Source organism: Schistocerca cancellata, chromosome 2 (assembly GCF_023864275.1).
Source record: "Schistocerca cancellata isolate TAMUIC-IGC-003103 chromosome 2, iqSchCanc2.1, whole genome shotgun sequence".
Classification (NCBI taxonomy): domain Eukaryota; kingdom Metazoa; phylum Arthropoda; class Insecta; order Orthoptera; family Acrididae; genus Schistocerca; species Schistocerca cancellata.
This window is the reverse complement of record NC_064627.1, coordinates 977,454,811-977,464,476: the sequence shown is the minus strand read 5'-3', so window position 1 is coordinate 977,464,476 and position 9,666 is coordinate 977,454,811.

Sequence of the window (9,666 nt, the reverse complement as noted above, 5' to 3'; positions counted from 1 at the left end):
TTATATTAAGAACACACTAAAAAAACACATTTTTAAATTAATTCACTGCCCCATCCTCTAGGTTTGGCAGTTCATGACCACTTATCAGCTCCTTGCCCCACAATGGCAAGTCCTTTGGCTACTGTTCACATAGTCCTCAACTTCAGGACCACAGCATTCTTATTCTTTTGTCATGTTTTGCTGCCCATCAACACATTTTTGAGCAGTTTTTGTCATCATCTTTAAGTTTTTCATCATTATGTCACATCTTTGGTAAAATTTGCATTAATGGTATAAAACATAAAACTTGCAACTTTGAAACAGCAATTAGACACTGGTAACAAAACCATTTCTTTTCAAATGACACAATCAGGTAACATATACATTAATCGAGAAAAAAAATTAAATGTCATATTCAGGATCAAGTTAGGATAAAGTATTTCTTACTACTTCTTTATCATTGCTTTTCCACACACAGTTAGGTCATTACATACATCAAGATCAGGACAATAATTTCATATCCTATTGCAAGTGATTTCTGCCAACTCTTTTGCTGGCACTAGACACATACCTCACACACTTATTTCCCATACCTTAGTCAGGTTCATCTCCTCAGTTTTAAACACATATACAGTTTTTCAATACCATATTTGCCCCTTTCTTTTTCAAAAACATTCACATTTAATTATATTATAATATTAATTTACCTTGTTTTCAGTAGTCTTACCTTTTCTCATCTATTCGTCCCTTTACTTTTCCATTACATTTTCTCTTTTACAATACCCACTATGCTTTCATTATTCTTGGTCATTTTCTAGTGTACCCACAGTATTCTACATTGTTTCCACACTATTCAATACACTCTGATAGAGAGGAAGGAAAGAAGATAGTAAAAGTTCTGAATGATGAAGAGGAAGGTTGGCAGCACGAAAAGAAATGGAAGTAGTGCTGGCAACAACTCAGGTCCCTGGTGCTCGTCAGGCACCTGACAATGCAAAGAGTGCATTGCCCCCTGAGGGTTAAACAAACCCCATCAGAGGACATGTACTTTTAAATACTCAACATGGTGCAAACATAATCCCTTTCTGATCTTTAAGTATATTAGAAATTAATTATTGTCCTGTGGAGTTCTTTGCACTCTTGTTAAGTTACCATAATCATTATTATTCATAAAGTTTTCAGGTTTTTCACTCTACATGCCCCGTATCTTCATAATTAGACTGGCAACAGTAAGTATTCAATTGAAAATAAACAGTTTCTAAGCAAAGTTAAACAGTACACTACAGTAAATAAGCAACAACCTCCCACAGGCCTCAAGACCAACAAAACAATAATCCACTTTCAGGTAACACTCAGATATAATAATAATAAAGTCATGCATTAAATTAACAGTATATACACATACATCCTGCCCCCAGTCAATTTATTAACAAGGCAGTCTTTTATGGTTCATAAAACAGTTACTAAATCTGGTGGCTTTTTAGGCCTCCTCTCTGCTATATCTTTCACTAACCCATTCAGATCTTGCCAACGTTTTGTTTCATCAGGTGGCTTTTTAGGTTTTGGAATTTCAAAGTCTTTAGCAAGGTACAACATCTCCTGCTCTGCTATCATTTTAACAAGTGGTTCTTTTTGTACCTGTAATTCACACCCCTTCAAAACATTTGTTAAGGCTTGCTCCAGTATAGTATCTTCTGGAGGTTCCTGCAAATTATGCCCCTGTGTTACATTACTGAATAATTCATTCGGTTTTGGCCCAGTTCTACTTTCTGTATCTTGCTTTGGAAAAATGTCACTAATTTTCTCATACCCTCTCTTGGTAAAAGTATATTCACTTTTGTCTACACCTGAGAATTCATCTTCACTGGAGTCATCACTACTCTCTTCCTCACCGTCAGATTCACTAAAGTATTCGACTTATGAACAATAGGGAAAGTTATTATATTCATTCTTATCTGTATTCATATACCCTTCATCATCTGAACTATCACTGATTTCACTTTCGTCATCAGATTCGAGCAATAAGGCAACTTTTAAACAGTGAGGCAGATTATCACTAGATGTTTCAGTCACTTCGTTTTCCGACTCATTTCCTACACAATGCACATCGTTTGGACAGTCAGGTACTTCTGTTATATCACTTTGAACGATTTCAGCCTTAACTTCATACTTAGTATAATCGTCACATACTTCAATAATTTTCATTTCATTTTCTTCCATGCTGTCATTTTCAGGTAATCGTGCGAAATTCTTACTAGACCCTTCTGCATCAAAACTATTAAACACCTTTCCATCAACAATAATTTCATCTGCACTGCTCATAATGTCATGATTACTAACGTCCTCCTCTACCTCATTTTTACCTATTATTAATTGTGCACACGTCTTTTGCGTGGCGTATTCTACCTTCCTTTCCTCTTTATTCATCACAACCTCCCCCACATCTACGTCTTTTACTTCATACACATCATTAACAGTACAAACATTCCCCTTTTCACTCGTCTTTTCTGTCTCCCTTTTATTCTTTAATAAAGTCTTTTTGCACGATTCCGATACCGAGTTATCTTTATTATATGACGTATTAACTTTATTTTCATTTCTACATTCATCTACTACTGAAACCGGCCATCGGAAGTGTCCGATCCTGCCTCTCCTGTCTCTCTCTTCGGCAGCCATCTTGTTCTGACGTCTGCCATTTGTGTCTGCTGCCAAGTGCAATGTACGCTGCTTCGGCAACAGCTGGCCCGAGCACGAACGGTCACGTGACTTCGCACTGGGAACGCCACTATGTATCACTCCGCGCCCGTCTGCAATAGGCGCACCCTTAACCTTCCTGCCCCGTATTTTACATCTTTCCTTCTCGAATCGAATATTTGGCATCTTTTCTTTGGGCCCAAAACCGGTTTCCGCGTGAATCCGGCCCGTAACACACGCGGTCTTTAGTTTTCCATTTCGTCTCTAGTTTGTGAATTCCGTGCTATGTATCCTCTGCCGCGCGTCGTATAATTTCCTCTACCTCTCGCACGACCTCTTTGAATCGTGTTTACACGAAATCTATCGTTTTCCTGTCGTTCAGCTTGGTCATTACTTTCTCGCGAATAATTATTGTTATTATGGGGACGGTACTCGCGATTTCTTCGCCAGTGATCTTCATCTACCCTTTCCAAGAACGCAGAAAAACTACTGTGTGTACTCCCAACATATCATTTCGAATCCTCAGGCAGTTTCTGCCAAAGAACCCAAACGATCTCAGCTTCAGTTCTTCTAGCCTTCAAATGTATCAGTTTTCTGTACCATGATTCGCAAAATTCTTTCATGGTTTGCCTACCCCTGATGTCATACAACCTGGCCATTAAAAACTCACGCCACAACTGGTCTTGTTTTTGTTCTGACCAGTACTCGTCAATAAACTTTTGTTTAAAGGTTTCAAAAGACATCTGGTTAGTATCAAGATTTAACCCCCATCTTTTTGCTTCTCCCGTTAATGCAGTGATTACAACATTAATTTTTTCCTGGTCAGTCAAATATTCAGGAAAATTTCTTTCGCAATTCTTTACAAAGTCTAGGGGGTGCCATCCGTTATGCCTCTTTGCAGGGTCGAATTTCTCTTCGCCCTCTAATATTTTACTGAGAGGCATTCTTTCAGTAAAATGTGTAGGTCCGGTTTGTATTTTCCTTTCCAAGTCATACACTTTGCCTTGGATTTGTGAAGTGTTATGTTCGCACTTCTTTTCGCAAGTAAGAATCTGTTTGGTTAGAGCTCTGCTTGTTTCTGTTACAGATTGTTTAATCTGTGCAAATTCCGCGTTACATTCTGTTTGTATTTCGGATTTAATACCGAATACCTTTTCGTCAACCTTAGTACAGACTAAGGGTTCTATCTGATCTTGAATTTTAATTATTTCAGAGTCAAATCTTTCGTTAATGTCATCAACCTGTCCCTGTATGTTGGCAATATTGCCATTGATGACAGTAATTTCGCTTTTGAGGTTTTTAATTTCATTACTCACAATGTCTACTTTTACATCAACTTTCTCAATCTGTTTACTAATATCACTACCCTGTGTTGTAATTAACTGCCCCTGTGCTGCAATTAGCTGTCTTTGTTCTACATTTTGTTGCCCTAGTGCTGCGATTTGTGCATTAATATTGTCACTGTGTGCTGCAATTTGTGTCTTAATATTGTCATTTTCTGCTGCATTTTGCTGCCTTTGTTCTACATTTTGTTGCCTCAATGCTGTAATTTGTGCAGACAACATTTTTAACAAATCTATCATATCTGAATTCTTTTCACTTTTAGGTTCTACTGCCTTTTCGTGTTCAGATCCTACACCCCTTTCTGGTTTTGGTGATTCAAACATATCCCTCGATTCATCAGCATAGCCACTGTCTTCGACAACATCGCCTACATTGTCTTGCTTAGTACGCGCTACACACATAGCTTCGATCTGTTTATTAACGTCTGCGTGATAACGTACGTAATTTAACTCGCGCGTCATGCCATCTGTTGGTGTGCTGCCTAAACTGCTCTCGGTTGCATTCTGCTCTCGTGCGTCTAAATTTATTTCTAATTTCCTGTCCATTTTAGCTATTATTAAGTACTAATACCTTTTATTTTTTATTTAATCTGAACTTTCACTACTAGTTCTGTCAACTAATGTACAGGTTCGTGCCGCTGGACGTTTTATGTTCACTCTATGTGTGTAAAATGCTAACTACTTATAATTTTTTTCGTCTGTAGGTACAAACTGAACAACGTCCTGTCACGCGGCGCCACGTATAACACTACAACTGCGTTTACGTAGCTTACGTAATCAATTACCAAATTTGGTTTATTACGTAGTATGCCCCAACAGAACAAATAGTCCTGTCACGGAAAAGCCACGTATAACACTCCCCGTCTGCTAACTACTGTACCATAACCTCAATGCCAGAAGCAGGTTGTAACATAAAACAATTTTGTAAAAGTAACTATGGCACAAAGCAACAGAGCAGTGTTACCCTCTGAGAGGAATTTTGTTAAGTTGACCGTATTGTTCCTAATGGAAGTGGCTTATTGGAAATGAAAGTCAGAATTACGTTAATATTGGAATAGTGACAAACAAAATTTTGCCTAGCTATACTGTTTATAGAATAAGGGAAACGGTCGCCAGCCTAATTAGGCAAGAGAAAGATTGACATTCTCGTTTATGAAAGTAGGTATAAGTAACTATAATGGACAACACAACAGACACAACCTAGACTTAGCAACACGCGAGTGCAATGAACTCTAACACACATATGTTTTAAGATTGAAGCTAACAGTTAGAGCAGCAGCAACTATTTTCAAAATTATAACAGGTACAGAAAAACACTATCACTTTCAGGGTTTACACAAACTTTATACTGTTAATATGCACACAAGAGAGACAAACACTTGGCATACATGAGAATGTAACGTTTCACAACTGCAGCTTTCTCACTTTTACTACAACGAAACACAATGTTGACAAAATTGCAAGAACTGACTCACCTTTTAGAATTTACCACAGACAACAACGTGATCATTTACTTTATAAGACTCAGCCTAAAGTTTGAAGTTGGTAATAGCACTTTAAATAGCAGTTTCAATAGGAAAATTATTATTGGACAAATAACATTTGCTTTAACTCACTCTGTTACCACATTAGCTTTAACTATCTTTTTAATAAGTTCAAGAGGCATTATTTAACAAAGCTCTAGGCTTCAACGTACTTTCAGTAAGGACACTCGGTAATCACTTTACTTCAAACGGAGAGGACCCTGAGAGGTGTTATGATGAGGAGTAATATCAAGGTAGGTAAATAAATTCCGATATGAATTACCTTATATTTCAGCACACTAACAAATCCATTAGGCTGATCCTTCACTGTACATCAATATAGTATTACGTTACAGTGATTGCGCAATGTGGTGGCAACTGCATGTTGGTAGGTGGAATTGCAGGTAGAATTGCCGGACTTTATCGTATCTTCATGGCGATGATTCATACAAATTCCAGAATAGTTCCAGCTATTTATCAACCCATCCGAGGCATTGGAAAGAAGCAGGAAAAGCCTCTCTCTGAATCATCACAATATGCACCGTTATAATGACAGTGCACAGACTCGTAGCTCCTTTCCGACTGGTGGCTCGTCTCCGACTCGTGGCTCGTCCCCGACTGACTATCAGTTCCACCTATGCCAACCACAATTTGCGCGCGCTACATATTTCCGTTCCTGAGGGGAACCACTACACCTTTTACATACAAACTAACTAAGAACCCTAAGTGAGGATCAGCAATTTACATAACAGCAAACAAATACATTAAATAAAACAGAACATTTTCACATATTGACACTTCTACAAAAAATTATTCACACAAAATTACAATTATATACAATAAGTTCTGTTCCCTCCAAATGGGACAAAGAACTTTAAATTACAGATACACTACTTTGCATAGAATCAAAACATGACTTCAAAGTTTATATAAAGAAAAGAGTACACAATTTTATGTTATCGATTTAAACACATTCACAGACGATCAACAATGTGACATTAAATAAAGCAAAAGCAAAATAAATCCATACAGCATAAGAGCTGTGGTGTTACAAACCCGTGAAGACTTCATATATGAAATTCGCCGAGAAAGCCTGCACTCACATATTTCTTTAGTTGTTATCCTCCCATCAGTGCCAGTTTTCTCTGACACCATTTCCAGATCTTATGATTTTTCCCACATATACAGCTATGCTGCACTGTATCTATGAAGTCACAGCCATTGCATGTATTAGAGTATGCCAGCTTTATACTGTGGAGCTTTTCCTTCATGGCATTTGTTTCATTCATGACCCTATACCAAGTGGATTTGATTTTCATATCCAGAAACTTATTGTTTATGTCCTTCCATACTGTGCGCCACTGTATCGGCAGATACTTTGTTTCCATTCTGTTCTGCATTCTACTTTGTAGTTGTTTTATTTTGTACAGTGTTGGTCTGACTACAAATTTAGCTCATCTGAAGGAGGAACCTGCTGATATCATTGAATTTATGTGGGACATGAGCCAGATTGATAGGAGCCTCTAAATAATCAGTCTGTATGCATTTATAACCACTCTTAGATTGCTATGTGGGTGATCATTACAAATTTTTGAGTGTCCTTCTGATTAAAAGATTGTTGCATTTAGCATTTACATCAACCACACCATGTCATCCTTTACTGGGTGGGAGTATTGTTACATTTATTCCTGCTTTGAAGATTCCATCTTGCCAAAGGTACCAACCCATAGCTGCCATCACTCTGATAGCTATTTTGCTGGTCATCAGCAGGATCTGGCCCACATACCAAATTTTTGATAAGATTTTTGTATTCATGAAACTGACTTTTTGTTCACATTTTCAGCCTCTTGGATGGTGAACTCTTTCCTTGCAGGCATCAGCACAAGTCTGGCTTATACTATGCGTAATATTTTTATTTTTAAACCAGAGAGAAATACCTGCTTTTCTGGTGTTTGTTCTTGGTATCTTCTCTGCAACAGCTGAATTATAACTGACAATGAATGACTTTGAAGCAAGGTATGGCAAGAATTGTGAATCGCGCACAATTCTCTGCAGAATTCTGGAGCCTGTTCTTGTGTCTTCAGATGTCAACAGTATGAGACCTACATTCAAGTTGACGTTTGAAAAAATTATAAATATGGTAAATAATCCCCCTCACCTGTTTGTGAAGCACTTCACATTTATTGCTGTCACCTGCACACACACCCCTCCCCCCACTTAAAAAAAATGCACTTAAACATTTACAGGAACACATTCACAACTATACTGCTGCATGAAAAAAAAAAGAAAACAAAAAAATTACAGATTTACAGTTGAATGAATAATTCAGTTGATGCAAAGTACAACAGTGCAGCATATGGGAGCAAGATTTTCACTCTCTAGCTGTAGCTCGCTGCTAACAACTTGGAAAGAGAATGAATATTATTGGCTGCCAGTGGATACTAGAGGTGGATGCACAGAATGGCTGAAAATTGGGCCGCCTTCATACATGACGCCATCTTTAATTCATGATTAACTAATCCTCCCACATTTTCTCGCAGGCATCGCAACACGTCCTGACAGTGCCATTGATTAACGGTTTGTTCCTGTGTCACTAATTCATGATGAACTAATCCTTCAAAGTCAAGGGAAACTATCAGCACAGCTTTGACATTTGACCTGACCCGATGAGCATTTTTTGGTCTTGGAGAATCTTTCCCAACCCATTGTGAAGCTTGAACCTTGATCTCAACATCGTAACTATTGACCCACATCTCATCACTAGTTATGATTCTCTTAAGAAACAGAAACAGCAGGCCTCATGAGTCTCAGAAGTATGGAAATTGTATTGGCCTGCTTTGCATGACAGCCGTACATCAGGAGCAAATACAGGGTATCCCATTTATCCAATGACCGCCTGTGTGGTGCAGTAGATGCTGGGCAGCGAGAGTTTCATTGCCCAGCGATCAGATGTCATGTTGCCTGTCTACTGCTCTGGTACAAAATGACTACTTTTGAAATATAAGAAAATAAATTTTGATCTCACCCATGTCACGCAAGGAGATGCTGGAACTCCCTGCCATTATTTTCACTGCATTTCTGACATCTAATCAAGAAATTATTAATCACATGATGTAATTCTCTCAGAGATATTGAATTAATTGATTCATGGATATTATCCTTGAGTTTCTCTATCATTTGAGGATTTGTTGCGCACACTTTGTCCTTCAGTGCACCCCACAAATAAAAATTGCACAGAGTTAAATCAGGACTTCTAGTGGGCCAGATATTGTTACTAATGACTTTCATCGAACACATCGTGAACTGTGTGAAAAGAAACATTGGTCGTATGAACCCTTGCTGAATCCTGTTGAACTAATGTGAAACTTCGTTCTCTTTCACTCAGTTATTAAAAAACAGTTGCAAAATGTTTTGCACACATCTTTCACTTGTAACTGTATCATTAAAAAAAAAATGGGCCTATTATTCTGTCACCACTAACTGCGCACCACACCCCTATTTTCCAATCATGAAGGGGTTCCTCATGAAGCACAACAGGTCTGCCTGCAGTCCAGTGTCGACAGATTTGGGAATTAACATACCCGTGTAAATGGAACCAAGCCTCATCTGAAAACAGAATGAGGTAAGGATCCATTTCACCGTCATGCACTTGTTTTAAAACCTATTTGCAAAACTTAACCCTGTGCTCAGGACCACCAGGTCAAAGTTCCTATACTACTGATACTTTATAGGACCTTAGCCCAAGCAGTGTAGCATCTCTTTGCACAGAGGTGCACGATGTTTGTGTTTGTTGTGAAAGATGTCTAAGAGACTTTTTAGGGGAATTTTGCAGGTGGTATGCAATGCCATCAAGATGAGATTCTGTGAGCACTGCACATCATCATTTGCACTTCTTGTCTTGAACATTTCCCATTTCACAAAATTTATCCACTAATTTGTGAACTAAATCACAACTCTTAACACTTGAAAACTTCTAGTCAATCAATCTCCGAAAAGTATGAGCAGACTCTGTAAGCACATACAAATCATAAAGAAACACTCGTTGTGGAATTGAATGATTCGCTCTTGCCACTGTTGCATTTGCAAACTTCATTGTTACACCCACTTGTGACGCCTGTTTCAATGTA